General features: G+C 46.3%; 2 protein-coding genes across 6 annotated transcripts in view; one reads left to right on the top strand and one right to left on the bottom strand.

Annotated features, from left to right (window-relative positions):
* Positions 1–20,786, bottom strand: part of PRIMPOL (primase and DNA directed polymerase) — a 111,476-nt gene extending 90,690 nt beyond the window's left edge. For 2 of the 5 annotated variants that reach the window (XM_044297500.1, XM_044297517.1), the window contains exon 1: positions 20,662–20,786. The gene's annotated coding sequence lies outside the window, so the exon portion shown is untranslated. The remainder of the gene's footprint in view (positions 1–20,661) is intronic. The other 3 variants (XM_044297526.1, XM_044297508.1, XM_044297534.1) reach the window with 3 other exon arrangements.
* Positions 20,787–21,155: 369 nt separating this feature from the next.
* Positions 21,156–22,972, top strand: part of LOC122934399 (caspase-3-like) — a 45,681-nt gene continuing 43,864 nt past the window's right edge. The window contains exon 1 of the mRNA XM_044289869.1: positions 21,156–21,350. The gene's annotated coding sequence lies outside the window, so the exon portion shown is untranslated. The remainder of the gene's footprint in view (positions 21,351–22,972) is intronic.

The raw sequence follows: 22,972 nt of genomic DNA, 5'->3' as shown, positions 1-22,972 counted from the left end.
CAATGATTTGTGCAGGCACCTTGTTCCGATCACTGCCAGCCGGGCGGCAGTGATCGGAACAACACATGACGTACCGGTACGTCATGTGTCCTTAAGTACCAGGACATCATGACGTACCGGTACGTCATGTGTCCTTAAGAGGTTAAAGGGAACCTGTCACCAGGATTTTGTGTATAGAGCCGAGGACATGGGTTGCTAGATGGCCGGTAGCACATCCGCAATACCCAGTCCCCATAGCTCCGTGTGCTTTTATTGTGTAAATAAACCGATTTTATACATATGCAAATTAACCTGAGATGAGTCCTGTATGCGAGATGAGTCAGGGACAGGACTCATCTCAGGTTAATTTGCATATGTATCAAATCGGTTTATTTACACAATAGAAGCACACAGATCTATGGGGACTGGATATTGCAGATGTGCTAGCGGCGATCTAGCAACCCATGTCCTCAGCTCTTTGCACAAAATCCCGGTGACAGGTTCCCTTTAAGTCACAATCTCTCACATCCTGAAAGACAGGCGCTTAATGATTTGTTACAGGATAGCAGTTTAATTGTTAAGCCTGCTGATAAAGGGGGTGCCCTTGTCTTGATGGACAAGGAATATTACATTAATTAGATTTTGGGTCAATTAGCCAACACTGATTTATATCGGCCATTAAAAGGGGATCCAGTATCTAAATCATACCATTGACCCCAAATTGGGGGAATACTTGATTAATCATCATCCTGTAACGCCAGTGTTTTATACACTCCCCAAAGTGCATAAATCCCTTAGTCAACCGCCTGGCCGTCCAATTGTGGCTTTGACTCATTCTATTTTATCCCCACCAGCGATTCTCTTGGAGAAAGTTATGACACCTTTTACTAAGAATATGCCATCTTTCCTGCTTGATACGAATCAATTTCTACATGAGATTAGAGACCTGGTGTTACAGGATGATGACTTATTAGTTACCTTTTGACGTCTGTTCGTTATATACTTCTATTACTCTAAGGGCATACGGGCTGTAGAGTGGTTGTTGTCCTTCTCCTCTCACACAGAACGTGAGAAACATTTTTTTCTGAGCCTACTTGAGATTATCTTGAATGAAAATTATTTTTTGTTTCAGGACACATACTACCAGCAGTGCTGTGGGACTGCGATGGGCTCGAATGCCGCACCGCCATATGCAAATGCTTACATGTCATGGTTTGAGGACAAATATATCTACAATAAATTGTTTAAACTTCACAAATTTTTGGCGAAGATTTGTCGATGACGTGTTTTGCGTGTGGCGGGGCGGCATTCGATCCCTTCGGGACTTCTAAGATTATTTAAATTCTGTATGGTCTGAACTTCAATTTATGCTGCATTTTGACATCCATAAGATACATTTTTTTGGATACCCTTGTGATTAAAAGGTGAGAATGGAGCAGTGGAGACTGACTTATATATTAAGAATACCGACAGGAATTCTCTCCTTCATTATTCAAGTAACCACCCTCCTAGTCAAAAAAGCACTGCCCCACTCTCAATTCCAGAGGGTCCGTAGGATTGTTTCAGGAGCAGACGTGAGGGAAAATCGTTTAAAAGAAATGTCAGCAAGATTTGAGAGTCAAGGCTATCCCACTTCACTGCTGAATAGTGAGAGGAGTAAGGTCTCTTCTTTGGGGGGGGGGGCATTAGTATAGCATGTAGCGGAGCTGTGTGTGTACAGGGTGCATGCAGCAGAGCAGGAAGCCTGGCAGGGACTCGGTGACAGTAGATTCTTTTAACTAATAAACTCTCAGACGATTCTATGAGTCCCTGCAATAACTATACATTGTAATTACATTACAGTCTGCTCCACTGCATTCACTGCAGCAGAGCTGTGTTTGCCAGGAGCGAGTCCCTCTTGACCTTCGGTTCACTTGAGAGCCGACTCGGGAAGTGAACCGAAGATTTGATTCATGAATCGGTTCTTTTGAATGAACTGATTCGAATGAACCGATTCATGAAAAAGATCCGAACTTTCCATCTAAATGCGTCTCCAGAGTCCAGACACCCTCCGGCCTCCTCAAACAGAGTTCGCCTGCCAGTAGTTTTAAAAGTTATAGGCACCGACCCTAGTAAGTGTATAAAGCTTAGAAGATTATAACCAGCCCAAGTGGTCACAGACAGAAATAAAGGTGTTGTGTCTTCTATGGCCCTGGTCCTTCCCTTCCTGCCTGCAAGCTGCACATTGATCTCTAAAAGCAGGCATTAGGGCAAGAAGAAATATACATTACTGTATGATGGCCATAAGACTATTATACTGAGGAGGGAGGGGCTTCAAAAATTGTTGTCCTGACTCCTTACAGTAGTGTCTCCTTGTGGCCCTCATACAGTATAACATCTCCTCGTAGCTGCCCCCATACAGTATAACATCTCCTCGTAGCTGCCCCCATACAGTATAACATCTCCTTGTAGCTGCCCTCATACGGTATAACGTCTCCTTGTAGCTGCCCCCATACGGTATAAAATCTCCCTGTGGCTGCCCCCCATATGGTATAACGTCTCCTTGTGGCTGCCCCCAATACGGTATAACGTCTCTTTGTGGCTGCCCCCATACGGTATAATGTCTCCTTGTGGCTGCCCCCATACAGTATAATGTCTCCTTGTGGCTGCCCCCATACAGTATAATGTCTCCTTGGAATTTTATAGTTCTGTTTTGGGGCCTTTTGGTTGGTCAGTGGTCAGAAAATACATGTGTGTGTATTTTATTGTTAAAATTAGTATCAGTAATTGGTATCGGTGAGTACTTAAATAAAAGTATCGGTACTCGTACTCAGTCTTAAAAAAATGGTATCGGGACATCCCTATTAAATAGCACCCATGGGTTAACAAGTGTAGTCTTATCTTTAATAGACATTGGAACATTTTGTCTAGGGCATATCCCTCCGTGGAGGAATTTAAGAATCCTCCTCTGATTTGCTATAAGCGCAACTAAAATATTCGCGATATGGTGGTAAGGGCTGACGTGGGCAGCGGTCATTCTGAGAAGCGACAACAGACATTGTCTACCCCAAGAAAGGGTACATTTCCCTGTTTGGGATGTATACACTGTTCAAGTGTGATTAGAGGGGAATATTTCTCAAATCCCCATACAGGCAAGCAATTCCCTGTTAAGTTTTTTTTTACATGCAACAGTAATTTTATAGTGTATTTACTAAAATGTCCGTGTGGACTCCTATACATAGGAGAGACTTCTATGCGGATGAAAGATCGCTTCTCTAAACACAAGTCTACCATACGAAAAAGGAATCTGCTCTTACCAATCCCTTACCATTTTGATCGCTGTAATCATAATATTGCACAACTGCGCTTTCAAATTATTGAACATGTACCGCAACCACGCAGAGGTGGTGATAGGATTAAGATGTTAAAAAAGCGTGAAGCTTATTGGATTCACACATTGCAGACACTTGAACCCATGGGATTGAATCGGGAGTATGATCTTCACAGCTTCCTGTAATCTCCAACCCCACTGTGTATATTTATTGTTATAATTCGTTTTTTCTTTCTATTTTTCAGAAAACGTGATGAACCCCCAACCGCATCATCTGACCTTGGTTCAAAAACTTTTGGAGAGTTCCATGTATGAATATAACAATGGTGTCCTGATTGATGTTGCTGCAGTTGGGCTGTTCTTTCACATTAATTATATCACCATGGTGACCTGATGTCACTTCCGCCTCAGTGGTCCATTTAAATCGTGAGTGTTTTACTTTGTGTATGCCATATCTGTTTGAGAAAGGCTCGGATTGTGAGCCGAAACGCGCGTCACAGAATCTGTACTTTATATGTGACGATTAAAGCCTAAGTTTGCAAGAAGATTCAGTGAGTGCCGGTCTTTTCTTCTAATATATACGAGATTGTTATCTCGGACGCTTGCACCACGCCTCCTGAACAGAGTGCCGGCTGAACATACCTGATTATCTATTGCCCGTAGGATAGGAGAGATTCAGGCCCTGTCAGTTAGGGAACCCTTTTTGAAGGTCTTAGATGATAGGATAGTTCAGTTGTATCATTCCTTTTTACCAAAGGTTGTCTGTGTTTCACAGAGAACAGGAGATAATACTCCCTTCATTTTGTACCGCTCCCAAAAACATACAGGAGGAACGGTTCCACTGTCTGGATGTGAGAAGAGCAGTCCTCGCCTACATCAAGCGGATGAAACCTTGGAGAAAATCACCAAACCTCTTCACCCAATTCGGTGGTAAAAACAAGGGATGCAAAGCCTCTAAAACAGTAGTTCTCAACCTGGGGGTCGATCGGCCCTTTCCGGGGGGTCGCCTGAGGCTTCCTATTGTGGGTCGCCCGCACAACGGCAGCGGCCCCTTATCCTCGCGCACAGGAATTGATGTCCTATCACTGCCTGTGCTTGAAGGAGCCTGACGTCTTGATGGGTAAGTCGGGCCGCCTGTCTGCTAAGGTCCGAGTTTTTTCGTTAAGGACACTGCCGCTGAGCACCACTGCCACCAATGATTTAATTGAGCCTGGCTGAGCCTGGCTAATTTTATTTTAATTATTTGGCTGAGCAAGGCTTAATTTATTTGGGGGGACATGAAGCACCGCTGATTTATTTATTTGGGGGACCCTGAGCACTTCTGATTTATTTATTTAAGGCTTAAATAAATAAATCAGAAGTGCTCAGGGTCCCCCAAATAAATAAATCAGCAGTGCTTCAGGTCTGCTTAAAATTTAAGCAGACCTGAAGCACCGCTGATTTATTTGGGGGACCCTGAGCACCACTGATTTATTTATTTGGGGGAAACCTGATGCACCACTGATTTATTTATTTGGGGGTACCCAGAGCACCGCTGATTTATTTATTTGGGGGAGACCTGAAGCCTCGCTGATTTATTTGGGGGACCCTGAGCACTTCTGATTTATTTATTTGGGGGGGGACTTGAAGCACCACTGATTTATTTATTTGAGGGGTACCCAACATTTTGTCTTTGTGATTAATTACTCTGCTTTAATTATGTTCAATTTGTAGCAATAAAAATACATCCTGCATATCAGATATTTACATTACAATTAAAACAGTAGCAAAATTAGTTATGACGTAGCAAGGAAAAAAATTTAATGGTTGGGGGTCACCACAACATGAGGAACTGTATTAAGGGGTCACGGCTTTAGAAAGGTTGAGAACCACTGCTCTAAAACCTCTTTAGCCCGCTGGATCGAGGAGACAATCAGGGAATGTTATAGACTGCAGAATTTGTCTTGCCCCAAAGCTTTGAGGGCTCATTCTACCAGAGCCATGGCTACAACCTGGAAAAAGCAGGAGCTTCCATTGATAATATCTGCAAGGCAGCAACCTGGTCTTCCTCCACTACCTTTGTCAGACATTACAGACTGGACTCAATGGCCAATCAGGACTTTGCGACTGTCTTATGTAGGGTCTCATTTTTTGCAGGATGAAACGGATTGATTGGTATGATTTTGGGGTGTGTATGGCTTTTTGATTGTTTGGTATTACACTTTGTGTTGTAAGATGAAAAAAATGATGATTACACTTACCGGTAATCGGATTTTCCTGACCCCACGACAGCACCTTAGAGAGATGGCTCCGCCCCGGGACAGGAAACCTGCAGCATAAAAAGGTGGAGCCGCTCTCCCACCTCAGTGAGTTTCCAGAGCATGAGAGGGACTCCCCTTACGTTAGTTTAGTTCTTACACATTTTTTTATTTTTTTTTTGCAACACCTGTGAACACACAGCCCTACACCAACAGGGAGGGAATAAAGAGGTGCTGTCGTGGGGTCAGGAAAATCCGATTACCGGTAAGTGTAATCATCATTTTTCCCCTCCCCCACGACAGCACTTTAGAGAGAGATTTCAGAGATCATCCTCAGGGTGGGTGACAGTACTCAAGACCTTTGTGCCAAAGAGAAGGTCAGAAATAGAGTCAAGCTGAAGCCTATAGTGCTTATAGAAAGTGGACGGAGAAGACCAGGTGGCAGCCCGACAGATCTGTTAAATAGATACGCTGGCCCTCTCTGCCCAAGAAGTGGACACCGCCCTCGTGGAGTGAGCCCTCACAGAAACAGGGGGAGACGCACCGGACACTGAATACGCCAAGGATATAGCTTCTCTGATCCAGCGGGCAATAGATGCCTTAGAGGCTGTATTACCTTTTCTAGCCCCACCGACCAGAACAAATAAGGCGGAAGATTTTCTCCAGTCTTTAGTCACATCCAGGTACTGCAAAATACACCTCCTGACATCAAGGGAATGCAGAGACTCTACTTCAGGGTGGAACACTGGACCCTGTGACAACAGGTCCGGAATTCCTGGCAGGATCCACGGATCCGAAACCGACATGGCTCTCAACAAGGAAAACCACTCCCTCTTCGGCCAGAAGGGGGCTATCAGAATTACTCTTGCCCCTTCGTATCTGATCTTCCTTATCACTAGCGGAATCAACTGTAGCGGGGGAAAGGCGTAACCTAGAGGAAAGTCCCATCTCTGGAGGAAGGCGTCCACCCCAGATGGGCACTCCTCTGGACTGAGGGAGAAGAATTTTTGCACCTTTCTGTTCTCCCTTGTGGCGAACATTTCTACTGAAGGCAGACCCCATAAATCTATCTGGGAGAAAATCTCTGGATTCAGTGACCACTCCCCCTGACGTAACCTGTGGCAACTCAAGAAGTCCGCTCGAGAATTCTCGACCCCTCTGATATGAATGGCAGAGAGATGAAGCACTCTCCCCTCTATATCCTCGAAAATCCATTTAGTCTCTTTTCGTAAGGAATCTGACCTGGTTCCTCCCTGATGATTGAGATATGAGACCACCGTCCGATTGTCGGACATCACTCTCACATGTCTGTTCTGGATCATAGGAAGAACTGCTCTTAAGGCCAGCAAAACAGCTCTCAGCTCCTTTCGATTTGTCGAGAACAGTCTCTGACCCTGGGACCACTCTCCCTGAAAAATCTGATCCTCCACAAGAGCCCCCCCATCCCCAGGGGCTGGCGTCCGTAGTCACAACTACTGGTTCCGGAAAGGACCAGGGAAGTCCCTGAGTCAGATTCTCTACTTCCTTCCACCAATTTAGGGATGAAAGAGTTACATCTGATAATTTTATAATTGACTCCAGGGATGTCCCTGCCCGTTTCGTGGCAGCCAAGATCTCTCCCTGTAACTGTCGAGAGTGTTGCTGCGCCCACTGGACCGTTGGCATGCGGGATGTCAAAACTCCTAACAGGGACATAGCTTTCCTTATGGATAAGCCTTCTCCTGACTGAACCCTCTGAACTACTCCCTGAACCCCAGCTACCTTCTCCTCTGTGAGGAAAGTCTTCTCCAGCCTGGAATTTAAAACCAGACCCTAGAAAACCTGGCTTGTTAATGACTGCATCCTGGACTTCTGGACATTTAACAGCCACCCCAGGGACTGAAGTACCTCCATCACCCGATTCAGAGCCCTGACACACGCCTCCTGAGATTGGGCCACCACCAGAAAATCATCCAGGTAAGGCAAAAACGGGATGTTCTCCCTTCTGATGAAGGAAGCCATCTCCGCCACTACCTTGGTAAAGATCCGAGGCGCCATGGAAAGGCCAAAGGGAAGTGCCTGGAACTGATAGTGAAGAAGACCCGACTCGGTTCTGGTGATCTGGATGAATCGGAATATGATGGTAAGCATCTTTTAAATCCAGAACCGCCATATGACAGCCTGGAGATAAAGGATATATCGCTGACCTGATAGTTTCCATTTTGAATTTTCTGGCTTTCAGGAACTTGTTCAGGTATCTGAGATTTATTATTGTCTGGTATGACCCATCTGGTTTCTTCACTAGGAACAGGGTGGAATAGAAACCTTTCCCTAGCTCTGACTCTGGGACAGGAATTAACACCTTTTTGCTTGTTAATTTTCTTTATTTCTTGCAGCATTACGAGAGAAGATCTTGAAATCACAAATCTTTCTGCGGGGTATTTCAAGAACTCCAATCTTAGTCCCTCCCGCAGAAGACCTATCAACCATTTCCCTGCCATCTTTTCCCAAGCAGGAAGGAAGAATTTTAATCTTCCTCCTACTGGGATCATGGCGTCATTGCTTTCCCTGTTTTTCCGCACGAGTTGTGGCTGATCTAAACAAAAAACCTTTACTTCCGGATCTAGCCCTTGCTCCCTGCTCTCTGTCCCCGTCTGCTTCTTATTTTGAAATCTTGACGGGTTCCGAAAGGGCCGTTTATACTGCTTGAACTGAGTGAATGACTCCTGGGGAAATTTTTTCTTTCTATCTGCCGCTTTTTCGAGTAAAGAGTCAAGTTCAGACCCGAAAAGAAACTGGCCATCACAGGGGATGCTACATAGCCTCAGCTTGGACGGCATATCTCCCCCTTTCCAATTTTTAAGCCACAAAGCAGATCGCGCAGAATTGGAAAGGGATGCGGCTCTTGCTTCCAGCCTCACCGCGTCCACCGAGGCATCCGCAATAAAGTCTGCGGCCTTCTGGAAAGTGGACATAGACGCTAACAACTGTTCTCTAGGGCATTTATCCCTAATCTGCCCCTCTAGCCTATCTAACCACAGTAGGGCTGCAGCTAACGATTATTTGAATAATCGATTAGTTGCCGATTAATTTCTACGATTAATCGATTAATCGGAAAAAACGACAAAATTACCAAACAGAGAGGTTTATATGATCTTACTTGAAAAATTATGTTCAAAGGCCATATTAAAACAAATTGTGGACGACACTATTATGGGGGATCTGTGGACGACACTTATGGGGGATCTGTGGACGACACTTATGGGGGATCTGTGGACGACACTATTATGGGGGATCTGTGGACGACACTATTATGGGGGATCTGTGGACGACACTATTATGGGGGATCTGTGGACGACACTAATGGGGGATCTGTGGACGGCGTAGTTATGGGGGATCTGTGGACGGCGTAGTTATGGGGGATCTGTGGACGGCGTAGTTATGGGGGATCTGTGGACGGCGTAGTTATGGGGGATCTGTGGACGGCGTAGTTATGGGGGATCTGTGGACGGCGTAGTTATGGGGGATCTGTGGACGGCGTAGTTATGGGGGATCTGTGGACGGCGTAGTTATGGGGGATCTGTGGACGGCGTAGTTATGGGGGATCTGTGGACGGCGTAGTTATGGGGGATCTGTGGACGGCGTAGTTATGGGGGATCTGTGGACGGCGTAGTTATGGGGGATCTGTGGACGGCGTAGTTATGGGGGATCTGTGGACGGCGTAGTTATGGGGGATCTGTGGACGGCGTAGTTATGGGGGATCTGTGGACGGCGTAGTTATGGGGGATCTGTGGACGGCGTAGTTATGGGGGATCTGTGGACGGCGTAGTTATGGGGGATCTGTGGACGGCGTAGTTATGGGGGATCTGTGGACGGCGTAGTTATGGGGGATCTGTGGACGGCGTAGTTATGGGGGATCTGTGGACGGCGTAGTTATGGGGGATCTGTGGACGGCGTAGTTATGGGGGATCTGTGGACGGCGTAGTTATGGGGGATCTGTGGACGGCGTAGTTATGGTGGATCTGTGGACGGCGTAGTTATGGGGGATCTGTGGACGGCGTAGTTATGGGGGATCTGTGGACGGCGTAGTTATGGGGGATCTGTGGACGGCGTAGTTATGGGGGATCTGTGGACGGCGTAGTTATGGAGAGGGGGATCTGTGCACTGTTATGGGCATAACAGTGCACAGATCCCTTTCCTCATAACAGTGCACAGATCCCTTTCCTCATAACAGTGCACAGATCCCTTTCCTCATAACAGTGCACAGATCCCTTCCTCATAACAGTGCACAGATCCCTTTCCTCATAACAGTGCACAGATCCCTTTCCTCATAACAGTGCACAGATCCCTTTCCTCATAACAGTGCACAGATCCCTTTCCTCATAACAGTGCACAGATCCCTTTCCTCATAACAGTGCACAGATCCCTTTCCTCATAACAGTGCACAGATCCCTTTCCTCATAACAGTGCACAGATCCCTTTCCTCATAACAGTGCACAGATCCCTTTCCTCATAACAGTGCACAGATCCCGTTCCTCATAACAGTGCACAGATCCCGTTCCTCATAACAGTGCACAGATCCCGTTCCTCATAACAGTGCACAGATCCCGTTCCTCATAGCAGTGCCATAGACAGATCCTCCCCCCCTTCCCATAGCAGTGCCATAGACAGATTCCCCCTTCCCCCTAACAGCCCCGGCCCCGATGCTTGCATCTTTATTTTACCTTTTTACAATGACGCTCCCGCTCCTGTAACAGCCAGGCAGAGCGGACGGCGGCGTAACGTCACTCAATCACGTGACGCGCCTGCTCCGCCCACTTCATGAATGAAGGAGGCGGAGCTGGCGTGTCACGTGAGTGAGTGACGTTACGCCGCCGTCCGCTCTGCCTGGCTGTTACAGGAGCGGGAGCGTCATTGTAAAAAGGTAAAATAAAGATGCAGCGACCGCCCGCCCGCCCGAATAGCAACGAATCGGCGATTATTCGATAACTGGATTCGTCGACAACGAATCCAGTTATCGAATATAATCGATAACATCGATTAATCGTTGCAGCCCTAAACCACAGTGACATAGACCTCGCAACAACAGTGGCAGCTATACTAGGCCTGAAAGAAGCCGCAGAAGATTCCCACGAATTCTTAAAGAGAAGAATCTATTCTCTTATCTAAGGGGTCCCTTAAAAATCCCATATCCTCAAAAGGCAGGGAGGATCTTTTAGAAATCTTAGAAATGGCTACATGCAGTTTTGGGGCCTTGTCCCAAGATGTAGAAGCCTCTTCCTCAAAGGGGTACTTCCGTTTTAAGGTGTTAGAAATAAATGGCTTTTTATCTGGCTTTTTCCACTCTTTCTCTATCACCGCTGAAATAGATCTATGGACAGGGAAACATCTACGCTTCCTTTCCCTAAGCCCCTCAAAAATGACATCTTCTACAGATCAATCCTCTCTGGTATCCTCCAACTCCAGGATAGATCGGATAACTTAACAATTTGTCCATATCTTCTGCTGGAAATAGGAACTTCCCTTCTCTTGCGTTATCTTCAGAAGAGGAGGAATCATTAGAGTCCTCATCCCCGGAGAGAGATTCACTATCTTCCGATTCCACGTCAGACTCCTGCCTCACCGCTCTTCTCCTCTTCCTACCGGCTTTCAGGGCATTTTTAACTTCAAACATAATAGATTTTAGATCCTTCAGAAGACTCTGAGTCTCCTCAGCCACCGTCTTCTCAATGCACTGCTGACAGAGCTTCTTAGTGTAAGAAGAAGACAGCGAGCACTTGCAGATAGGGCATTCCTTGTTCTTTTTCTTGGCCACCACCTTCTTAGGCACAGGACCATACCCAAATCTAAGGAAACAGCCTAAACCCTTTAAGGACCAAGATTAGGACTCACAATACCGGCGGCAGAATCTCAATATCTGCACTTTCAGACCTCCTACTCTTCATCCATAATAGAAAGTAAACCTGGATCGATGAAACATTGTCAAAGTTACCCTCTGCCACCAAGTGCTCCTCTCACCTGAGAGATACACAACTTCCTGCAGACCCACCACGCCACAGATACCACTGGAACAGAACCTGGTCCACCTTTCCTCTGGCACCCTGAATTTAGTCACCGGGGATCCAAATAACCCAAGAGCACTCATACCTGAATAGGGCTTTTTAAAACTGCCGGGATGCCAAACTTCTGATCACCTGACCGGAAGCGCACGGCCGTGGAACGCATGGAACGCACTTCCTGTTTGGACGCCATTATCCAGCGTCTACATCGGTTGGTGTCCTGGCTGATCTGCAGCATCTTGGGGCCTTCTGGCCACACTCAATCCGTTGGTGCGGTCCTCCTCGCCTGAGGGACCGGCACCTTCTGCCCCTGTGGACCGGAATCTCCGTCACCTCCATCCTGCCACCCGACACCTGTGGGTGAGGAATGACCAGGCAGGTACAACTCGCCGCCGTTGACCCTCCGGCATCTACCGGGACTTCCAGGTCAGGACGACCAACTGCAGGCTCCCATACCAGGACAGGAAACCTCACTGAGGTGGGAGAGCGGCTCCACCTTTTTATGCTGCAGGTTTCCTCTCCTGGGGCGGAGCCATCTCTCTAAGGTGCTGTCGGGGTTAAATCATGTGATATTTTTATAGAGCAGATTATTATGGACGCAGCGATAACTAATATGTATATTTTTTTATTAAAGTTTTACACCAACAGCATTTTTTACACCAAAAATCATGTTTTAGTGTCTCCATATTCTGAGAGCCCTAGTTTTTTTTGGGGGGGGCGATTGTCTTAAGTAGGGTCTCATTTTTTGCGGGATGAGATGACTGGTATGATTTTGGGGTGCGATTTTAGGTTAACTAATGTGATTATAGAGCAGGTTGTTACAGACGTGGCAATACCTAATGTCTACTTTTTTTATTTATTTATTAAAAGTTTTATACACTAATATTTTTTAACCCAAAAAAAAATTATGTTTTGGTGTCTTCATAGTCCGAGAGGCGAGTGCCATAGGTTTATTTTTTAGGCGATGGTCTTAAGTAAGGGCTCATTTTTTGCGGGATGAGGTGACTGTTAGATTGATACTATTTTGGTGGGAAAACGCCTTTTTAAGTCACTTGGTGTTGCACTTTTAGTGATGCAGGACGACAAAACGTTTTTTTTTTAGCACCATTTTTATTCAACTTTTTTGACAGTGTTCATCTGAGGGTTTAGATCGTGTGATATTTTTATAGAGCAGATCTATACGAACGAGGCGATATGTACTATGTCTACTTTTCTTTTTGCTCCCTATTTTTTTTTTAACTTTATTTTTTAAACTAAAAAAACGAATTAAAAAAATTCACTTTATTTTACTTTTTATATTTGTTCCACTTTGGGACTTCACCTTTTCAGGGTTTTATCCCTGTTTCAATTCAGTACAATACATTCTGTATTGAACTGTCAGCCTCTCACACAGTGAGAGGCTGACAGTTGCCTAGGAGACCCAGCACTCAGGCTGGATCTCCTGGGCTTCCGTAGGCTGGCAGCTCCGATGCCTGTGTAAGGCATCAGGGCTGCCATGGCAACCATCGACCCCCTGCCAGCACAGCAATTGAGTCAGATGGAGCCCCCTCCCTCTGTATACGCCGCATGTGAAAGGGTTAATCCGCCAGCATCACTGCACACAGCGATGCCGGCGGATGCAGCAGGGGCCCGGCTATCAGTAACAGCCGGGCCTGTGCTGCGGATCAGGCGGGTACAGCTCCTGCACCCGCCCGATCCCATCACGTACATGCACATGAGGATGCGGCAGAGAGCCGCATTCGCTCACGTACATGTACGTGAGGATGCAGGAAGGGGTTAATGTAAATGAATGCCGGATCCGGCATTCCGGCAAGTAAGCAGTATTTTTGGCCGGAGAGAAAACTTCAGCATGCTGCGGTATTTTCTCAGTCCAAAAAACGTAAGAGGAACTGAACTGATGCATCCTGAACGGAATGCTCTCCATTCAGAATGCATTAGGATAAAACTGATCAGTTTTTTTTCCCCCATTATTAACCGCCTCCGGACCGCCTAACGCAGATGTGCGGTCCGGAGGCGGCAGCGCTGCGCACAGTCACGCATATACGCGTCATCTCGCGAGACGCGAGATGACGCGAATATGCGCCCGCGCAGTTCGCGCCGGCATTTCGTAGAGGGGGGTCGGGTCACCAGCCTGCCAGCCAATGATCGCGGCTGGCAGGCTGGCGATTTAAAAAAAAAAACAATCAGAGGCCATATATCAGATCATATTAGTAAATATGATCTGATATATGGCTGCCTGCTCCTCTGCTGGTTCTTTTTGTCGGTTGGATCCAGCAGAGGAGCAGGCTACACTGTGAGTACACCAACACTACACTATAGCCCCAGATCACCCCCCTGAACCCTAATTAACCCTTTGATCGCCCCTGTCAATCACTAGTGAAAGGAAAAAAGTGATCAGTGTAAACTGTCACTTTTTTTTTCCACTGGTATTGACCGTTAGGTTTTAGGTATAGTTTAGGCCCCTTGGTTAGGTAGTTAGCGATCAGTTAGCGCCCAGCCCACCGCACCGCAGTCCGTTATTCGCTGATTAGCGTATCGCTAATCAGCATTTGTACTTTTATAGTATCTGGAAGTGATCAAAACTGATCACGGTCAGATCTATAATAGTACTAGTGTCACTTTAGTTCGCCCTCCACCCAAAACGCAGTGTTTGCCCGATCAGGCCTGATCGGTCGCCCACACGTGCGTTCACCCACGCCCGCCCCACCGCAGTGACAAAAAAATTTTTTTTTTGATCACTGCACAATCACTTTACACGCACTGCGGCGATAAAAAAAATCTGTTTTGATATTTTTTATCAACCGCAGCGGCCTCCGGTACTTCGCTAGCCTCCCCTTTGTAAGACAGGCTTGCTTTTTTTTTCTTGGGTAGTCTCAGGGAATACCCCTAAATTTTGTTGCCCAAAATGTCAAACAGGGGATATTCCTCTGGAGACGCCTACAGGCTTCTGACCCAGTCGGATGAGGAGTGGGAACCCTCATCTGATGAATCCAGCGGGTCAGAATACAAACCTGTAGAAAGCAGTGGCTCTCTGACCCAAAGTTCGGACGAGGAGGCTGAGGTCCGATACCACCAGGCGTACCCGGCCCCGTGTCGCTAGACCACAGGTTGCGCAGGATCCGCTTCAAGAGCAGCAGAGTGGGGCTGGTGCTGTTGGATTACGTGGTGAGGCATACACCAGCAGCCCAGCCCTCCCTGGACCTAGTACCAGCACTGCCGTACAACCTGGTGAAGTAGCGAGCACCAGAAGGGCAGTTGAAGCTGGTACGGTGGCACGTGCAGTAGTGACCCCGTCGCAGCCACCGCAAAGACGTGCCCGTAGAGCCCCTAGAATCCCAGAGGTGCTGGCAAACCCTGATTGGCAGTCCCCAACTTCAGCCGCACCTGTAGTTTTCCCTTTCACTGCCCAGTCTGGAGTTCGGGTTGAGACAGCTCAGATCGGTTCGGCCCTGGGATTTTTTGAGCTGTTCTTGACTGCGGAGCTTTTAGACATAGTTGTGGCCGAAACAAACAGGTATGCCACACAATTTATCACCGCTAACCCGGGAAGCTTTTATGCCCAGCCTTTCCGGTGGAAACCAGTCCAAGTTTCCGAAATTAAAACTTTTCTGGCCCTCCTCCTCAACATGGGCCTGACAAAAAAGCATGAATTGCGGTCATATTGGTCCACGAACCCGATTCATCACATGCCCATGTTCTCTGCTGCTATGTCCAGGGCACGTTTTGAGGCCATCCTGCGTTTCCTGCACTTTAGTGACAACACCGCCTCCCGTCCCAGGGGCCACCCTGCTTTTGACCGGCTCCACAAAATTCGGCCCCTCATAGACCATTTCAACCAGAAATTTGCAGATTTGTATACCCCAGAGCAAAACATCTGCGTAGACGAGTCCCTGATACATTTTACCGGGCGCCTTGGCTTCAAACAATACATCTCAAGCAAGCGCGCCCGGTATGGGGTCAAATTGTATAAGCTCTGTGAAAGGGCCACAGGCTATACCCACAAATTTCGGATCTATGAGGGAAAAGATCAGACCCTGGAGCCGGTCGGTTGCCCTGACTACCTGGGGAGCAGTGGGAAGACAGTTTGGGACTTGGTGTCACCCTTATTCAGCAAGGGGTACCATCTTTATGTGGACAATTTTTACACAAGTGTGGCCCTCTTTAGGCATTTGTTTCTAGAACGGATTGGCGCCTGTGGTACCGCGCAAACTAGTCGCGCGGGCTTCCCCCAACGGCTCGTTACCACCCGTCTTGCAAGAGGGCAGAGGGCCGCACTGTGTAACGAAGAACTGCTCGCGGTGAAATGGAGAGACAAGCGTGACGTTTACATGCTCTCCTCCATTCACGCAGACACGACAATACAAATTGAGCGAGCAACCCGTGTCATTGAAAAGCCCCTCTCAGTCCACGACTATAACCTTCACATGGGAGGGGTGGACTTCAATGACCAGATGTTGTCTCCGTATTTAGTTTCCCGCAGAACCAGACGCTGGTATAAGAAGGTGTCTGTATATTTAATTCAATTGGCTCTGTACAATAGTTTTGTTCTCTACAGTAAGGCTGGGAGAACTGGATCCTTCCTCAAATTTCAGGAAGAGATCATCGAGAACCTCCTGTACCCAGGAGGTTCCGTGGCCCCATCCACCAGTGTAGTTAGCCGTCTACACGAGCGACATTTCCCCAATGTCGTTCCTGGTACCTCAACCCAACCGTCACCCCGAAAAAGATGTTGTGTCTGTAGCAGGAGTGGAATAAGGCGTGACACCCGCTATTTCTGTCCTGACTGTCCTGACCACCCTGCCCTATGCTTTGGAGAGTGTTTCCGGAAGTACCACACACAGGTACACTTAGCATAGGGATCATCTCACCAGGACACGCACACAGGGCTATTAGGGCCCATTCACTCACTGCTGCTGCAAACGTCTCCTTTCACATGGGACAAAGTGCATAACGCACTTCGCCACATCTTTGGGCGATTTGCGCTTTGCACATTGACCCATGGGGAAGGAGAGGTTTGTTCTATAAAGGTAAAAAAAAAAAAAACACCAGTAAGCAAAAAGGTTAATTTTCAGTTAAAAAAGTTAAAGTTTATATGTTCTGTTGCAAAGTTAATAAAATTATTGCGTTGCGGCCTGGTTTTTTCTTTTTTTTACCTTCCAGGTGGACCAACCGATCTACTAGCTGCAGCACCGATGTGCATTCTGACAGAAGCATTGCGCTGCTGTCAGATTACACGCAAGTCGGTGTATGCGGCGCTGCAAGACGAGATTTTCTCCTCTGCAGTAACAGATACGTTTGCCGAGGCATACGAGCTGAGGAGGAGGCGGTGTTCATATGCTTTGGCAAACACTTTGTATATATATATAAAAAAAAAAATAATCCCGGCAATGATTTATTCATCCACATCGATTGATGTGAATGGAGAAATCTGGTTTGCCAGGGCATACGAGCTAAGTGGGTATGGATTTAGGGCGGAGCTCCTATGTCCTGGCAGACGCCTTTCCCCTCCATTTTTTTTTTTTGGCAGAGATTTTTTCATCCACATTGATCGATGCGAATGAAGAAATCTGTGCCGTTCATTTTTTTCTTTCAGCCCAGAGGCTGAACGGAAAAAAAAAATCTCATTACCTGTATGCTCAATATAAGGAATAGCAGAAACTCCTAATGCTGGCCATACATGTAATGATTGCGGAGACCCTCAAATGCCAGGGCAGTACAAACACCCCACAACTGACCCCATTTTGGAAAGAAGACACCCCAAGGTATTCGCTGAGGGGCATATTGAGTCCATGAAAGATTTAAATTTTTGTCCTAAGTTAGCGGAAAGTGAGACTTTGTGAGAAAAAAACAAAAAAAAAAAAAAAACAATTTCCGCTAACTTATGCGGAAAAAAAAAAAATTCTATGAACTTGCCAGGCCCCTCATTGGATACCTTGAGGTGTCTTCTTTCCAAAGTGGGGTCACATGTGGGGTATTTATACTGCCCTGGCTTTTTAGGGGCCCTAAAGCGTGAGAAGAAGTCTGGGATCCAAATGTCTAAAAATGCCCTCCTAAAAGGAATTTGGGCACCTTTGCGCATCTAGGCTGGAAAGAAGACACCCCAAGGTATTCCGTGAGGGGCATGGCGAGTTCCTAGAATTTTTTGTCGCAAGTTAGTGGAATATGAGACTTTGTAAGGAAAAAAGAGAGAGAAAAAAAAAATCATCATTTTCCGCTAACTTGTGACAAAAAAAATAAAAAATTCTAGGAACTCGTAGTGCCCCTCACGGAATACCTTGGGGTGTCTTCTTTCCAAAATGGGGTCACTTGTGGCGTAGTTATACTGCCCTGGCAATTTAGGGGCCCAAATGTGTGAGAAGTACCTTGCAATCAAAATGTGTAAAAAATGGCCTGCAAAATCCGAAAGGTGCACTTTGGAATATGTGCCCCTTTGCCCACCTTGGCAGCAAAAAAGTGTGACACATCTGGTATCGCCGTACTCAGGAGAAGTTGGGGAATGTGTTTTGGGGTGTCATTTTACATATACCCATGCTGGGTGAGAAAAATATCTTGGTCAAATGCCAACTTTGTATAAAAAAAATGGGAAAAGTTGTCTTTTGCCAAGATATTTCTCTCACCCAGCATGGGTATATGTAAAATGACACCCCAAAACACATTCCCCAACTTCTCCTGAGTATGGCGATACCAGATGTGTGACACTTTTTTGCTGCCAAGGTGGGCAAAGGGGCACATATTCCAAAGTGCACCTTTCGAATTTTACCGGTCATTTTTTACACATTTTGATTGCAAAGTTCTTCTCACACATTTGGGCCCCTAAATTGCCAGGGCAGTATAACTACCCCACAAGTGACCCCATTTTGGAAAGAAGACACCCCAAGGTATTCTGTGAGGGGCATGGTGAGTTCCTAGAATTTTTTTTTTTTTGTCGCAAGTTAGTGGAATATGAGACTTTGTAAGAAAAAAAAAAAAAATCATCATTTTCCGCTAACTTGTGACAAAAAATAAAAAGTTCTATGAACTCACTATGCCCATCAGCGAATACCTTAGGGTGTCTACTTTCCGAAATGGGGTCATTTGTGGGGGTTTTCTACTGTTTGGGCATTGTAGAACCTCAGGAATCATGACAGGTGCTCAGAAAATCAGAGCCGTTTCAAAAAGCGGAAATTCACATTTTTGTACCATAGTGTGTAAACGCTATAACTTTTACCCAAACCATTTATTTTTTTGCCCAAACATTTTTTTTTTTATCAAAGACATGTAGAAAAATTTATATATGGATGTCGTTTTTTTTGCAAAATTTTACAGCTGAAAGTGAAAAATGTCATTTTTTTGCAAAAAAATCGTTACATTTTGATTAATAACAAAAAAATGTAAAAATGTCAGCAGCAATAAAATACCACCAAATGAAAGCTCTATTAGTGAGAAGAAAAGGAGGTAAAATTCATTTGGGTGGTAAGTTGCATGACCGAGCGATAAACGGTGAAAGGAGTGTAGTGCCGAAGTGTAAAAAGTGCTCTGGTCATGAAGGGGGTTTCACCTAGCGGGGCTGAAGTGGTTAAGCCCCTGTGATGGAACTCAATATCGGAAAAGGAAAAATGCTAGTGTGAAAGTACCCTAAACATCATTAATGCTTATGAAAACATGTAGAAATCTGAGTCTCACTTCCTTCTGGGATTCGCTTCCCCACATATCCCTTGGTTGAACTTGATGGACATATGTCTTTTTTCAATCGTATTAACTATGTATGTAACAACAAGTATACAATATGGAAGTTTATCACAATATTAAAATTTTCGGAGATACTGACTTTTGGGTTTTCATTAGCTGTAAGCCATAATCCTCAACATTAAAAGAAAAACACTTGAAATAGATCACTCTGTGTGTAATAATTAGGGATGAGTTAATCTACTTTAGAGGAAACATCCAAAGTCGATTTGCATAAAAGTTTGTTTGAATACCATATGGCGCGCTCCATACAGTATTAGAATGTATTAGCTCAGATGAGCCGAAGTTATTACTTCCCAAAGTCTCACGATACTTCGGGTAATAACTTAAAAAATGAATGTCTACTGTTAAAAACCTTTTCCCAAGGAACGTTGTTCATTAAATCCCATTCACTAACCTTTGGTAAAGACTAGTGATGAGCAAACCTGTGTGTTTCAAGTTTGGCGTACAAGGTTCTGGTTATCTAACAATTGCGTTATGGTCCATGGTAGCGGAATCCAAAGCGGAGTTCTTAGATAACCCGAACCTTGTATGCCGAACTTGAAAGCAAAAGTTCGCTCATCCCTAGTAAGGACCATCGGAGGAGTTTCCAAATATGGCGTGTGAACCCCCTACTAACCGGGACACGCAAAGACCTTGTACCTTTAGCAAAGCCGTGTGCACAGAAAGCAAAGTTGTGACACCTGGAGTCCCTAGGTCTGCTACTACTACTACACCGCAGGCACTACTATGGAGCCACATAACCCTGCACCACATATAGCACTATATGGCAGTACACGGATGGGCACATTTATGAAGATCGGCATTTTAGACACCGGTCTGAATAAAGCCCCATCGCTCGTGGAGAAATAAAGCGGTGCCAGCCTCTCCATAACTTCGGCACTTCCAGCACCAGTTCTAAATGTAAGACAGCTTCTGAGGGGGTCTTACATTTATACCATTTTCTACACCTGAAACAGGCCTGTCCCCTTCCCCGCTGTGCCCACTTTCTTTTCTAATTTAGGTGTATTTCAGTTTGACCTCCTGAATGTATACAGAGTAGTAGTACAGTGCTACAGCCCCACTTAGCGTTATATGGCAGTACACTGAGTGTATACAGCACCACACATATGGCAGTACAATGAGTACACACATCCCTGTAGTACAGAGCCACAGCCTGGGCTCTCCTGTGGGCCACCTGCACACTACTATGTGAAATAGCCTGTTACCAATAGGGTAAATCTTCCAGGTAAAGAAGCAGTGGGGAGGACCATACCACTCTATCTTTACAGGGGGTATAACACAGCTTCCCGTGAAGCCTGAACAACAACATAGACCTCTGAATGGACTCGCATGAAATGTCAGAACGCAATCTATACCATGTCAGACTTACATCCTCTACACCAGGCCTCACATCACCGGCATTTATGCTGTGACGTCATCTCCCAGCCGCACGCAACAAAATTAGATCTGCCCAGTAGCCGCTCCAAATTCCCGCCACCGGCAAATTCTCTGATTGGTCAGTTACATAAGTCCGTAGCCAACCAATTTGGACGCTGGAACACAAGGAGGCGTGGCCATTTCATGCAGATTAGACAATGTTGACTCATGTTTAGTTTCAACAAAATGAAGGCCCATGTATTTGCGCTGTTAGAGCATAACCAAACAAAGGTACAGTAGCATGTAATGAGGAAATAGCACTCCAATAGTTCTGTGAGGTTCAGTAAAAGTTTACATGGACGTGCACCGCTAAAAGGATAAGCTAGGGCCGTGCCTAATCTCCAAAGGGACAGCGTCACGTGACACTGCCTTGGAAACAAGGTGCTATCGCCCCGTTAGCGCCAAGTATAGGCTGAGGGCTGATGACGTCACCAGTTGCCTAGCGTTATAGGAAGTAGTGAAAGTAGCTGTTACCGTGGCACCTCTAGCAGCCCGCCGCAGAGACGGGAGAGTTGTTGTTATGTGAAATCCCTGCCAATAGAAGGCGTCCACGTGTCAAGCCCCGCCCATAACACAGGACTGCTGTGCTACGAGCAGCCCTGACCCAGACAAAAAGAGGAAAGCGAGGAGCGGGTGACTGAGGTAAGAGCTGGGGATATATGCGTATAACTACTGAGAAACTACTCTATATAGCAGTATGGCCCTTACAGCTGCTGAAAATAGAGGCCTAGGGCATCCTGGAGGTTGTAGTTCTCCAGCCGTTGTATATCAGGACGTCACGTACCCTCTAGTTCTATTATTGCAGGTCAGGTATCTCCAGCTGTCTGGGCATGCGGGACCATTGACATTTGACTGGCTACAGTGCAACTCTAGCCGTCAGAAACTACAACTCCCTGCATCCCACTCACAGAGATGCTGGGAGTTATAGTTGTTTGACAGCCTTACAGCTACAAGTTCCACACACTATTTCTCTCTAGAAGTATTGTTAATGGCAGTTGTTGGATTCTGGGGCATTCTGAGGCTTGTAGTTCTCCAGGGTATGTATATGCAGCCCCTTTGATTGGTTAGTATATATGTCCCTTGCGCCCCCCCCGGTTCTCGGTATATGCCCCTTGCCCCCCATGTATCAGTAGTATCCTATACTGTGACAGCTCCAGAGGTTAAGAATGGGGGGATGATAACGTGGCACACATTGGCAGTGGTTATTGTCCTGCCCAGCTATATGTGGAGCACTGTGACCTCAGCCCTGTTTGTTATTGCTGCAGCCCCTCGGGGGGTTGATTGAGGTAATGGCAGAGGAAACTTGTGTGACAGCCGAGTACACGGGCGAATCAGCAGCTGATGTCCTGGTGCACCTCACATGGGAATGTTGTTTTCGGAGGGCTTCTTCTGTCCCTTTGTGTCTGCGCTGCCTCCAGCTTTACATGGTGGATGATTCATCATGACGAGGTCTGCCGCGCACTTCTCAGGAAAAGCTCTTCTCGCTTCCACATTGTACGTCTCCCCATTTGCCTTCATGAGGAGGATTCTTCCAAGAGCTTGTCCTGCTGTAGTTGGATCCTGAGTGACCGCAACGGGGTTAAAAAGAATAAATCCTGATTTCAGATTTAAAGTCCCCGCTGCCTCCTTTCCACATGGTCGCAGCAGCCAATCCGTTGACATGTGGGGATGGACAACACGCCGTCAGTCTATAGAAAGTGGCCAATTTCAGAGAAAGGAAAAAAATCAATCCACTTAATGTTTAAAAACAGTTTCTTCGCTTTTATTCTTGGTCCTGGTCCCCTCCCGGTAACAGTAGATTTTACATTTCCCCTCTGATGTCCGTATGCCTGAATAGGATATATTAAAGGGATTACCAGGGGGGAACTGTTTTCTAAACCATTTAAGGGGGGCACCTTGTCCAGGACCCTCATTTCTTAGACCGCACAGAGGGAGTCTGTGAAGAGCATCGCTTTCTCTGGAGGACCCATCATGTTCAGACCATTGATTTAACGTGTAATGCTCCTTTGTCCCTGTAGTGGCACTGCAGGGAAGTTGCTCGGTTTTGCAGATTGATCAGCTCGATCAAATGATTGTGTAACATGCTGCAGAGTATTAAACGTGCCTTCAGGACATAAACTGCCCTCTGCCATGAGGCGTGACTAGCTCTAGAAGAACTGCATGGAATTCCTTTTTAAAGGGAAATCACCTATGTATTTAATGGCTTGTTGTACACTGTGGACACACCTGCCCATAAATCCTGCAGTACTTCAATGGGCTGTATT

Source organism: Bufo gargarizans, chromosome 1 (genome assembly GCF_014858855.1).
Source record: "Bufo gargarizans isolate SCDJY-AF-19 chromosome 1, ASM1485885v1, whole genome shotgun sequence".
Classification (NCBI taxonomy): domain Eukaryota; kingdom Metazoa; phylum Chordata; class Amphibia; order Anura; family Bufonidae; genus Bufo; species Bufo gargarizans.
This window is presented reverse-complemented; position numbering and strand designations above follow the sequence as displayed.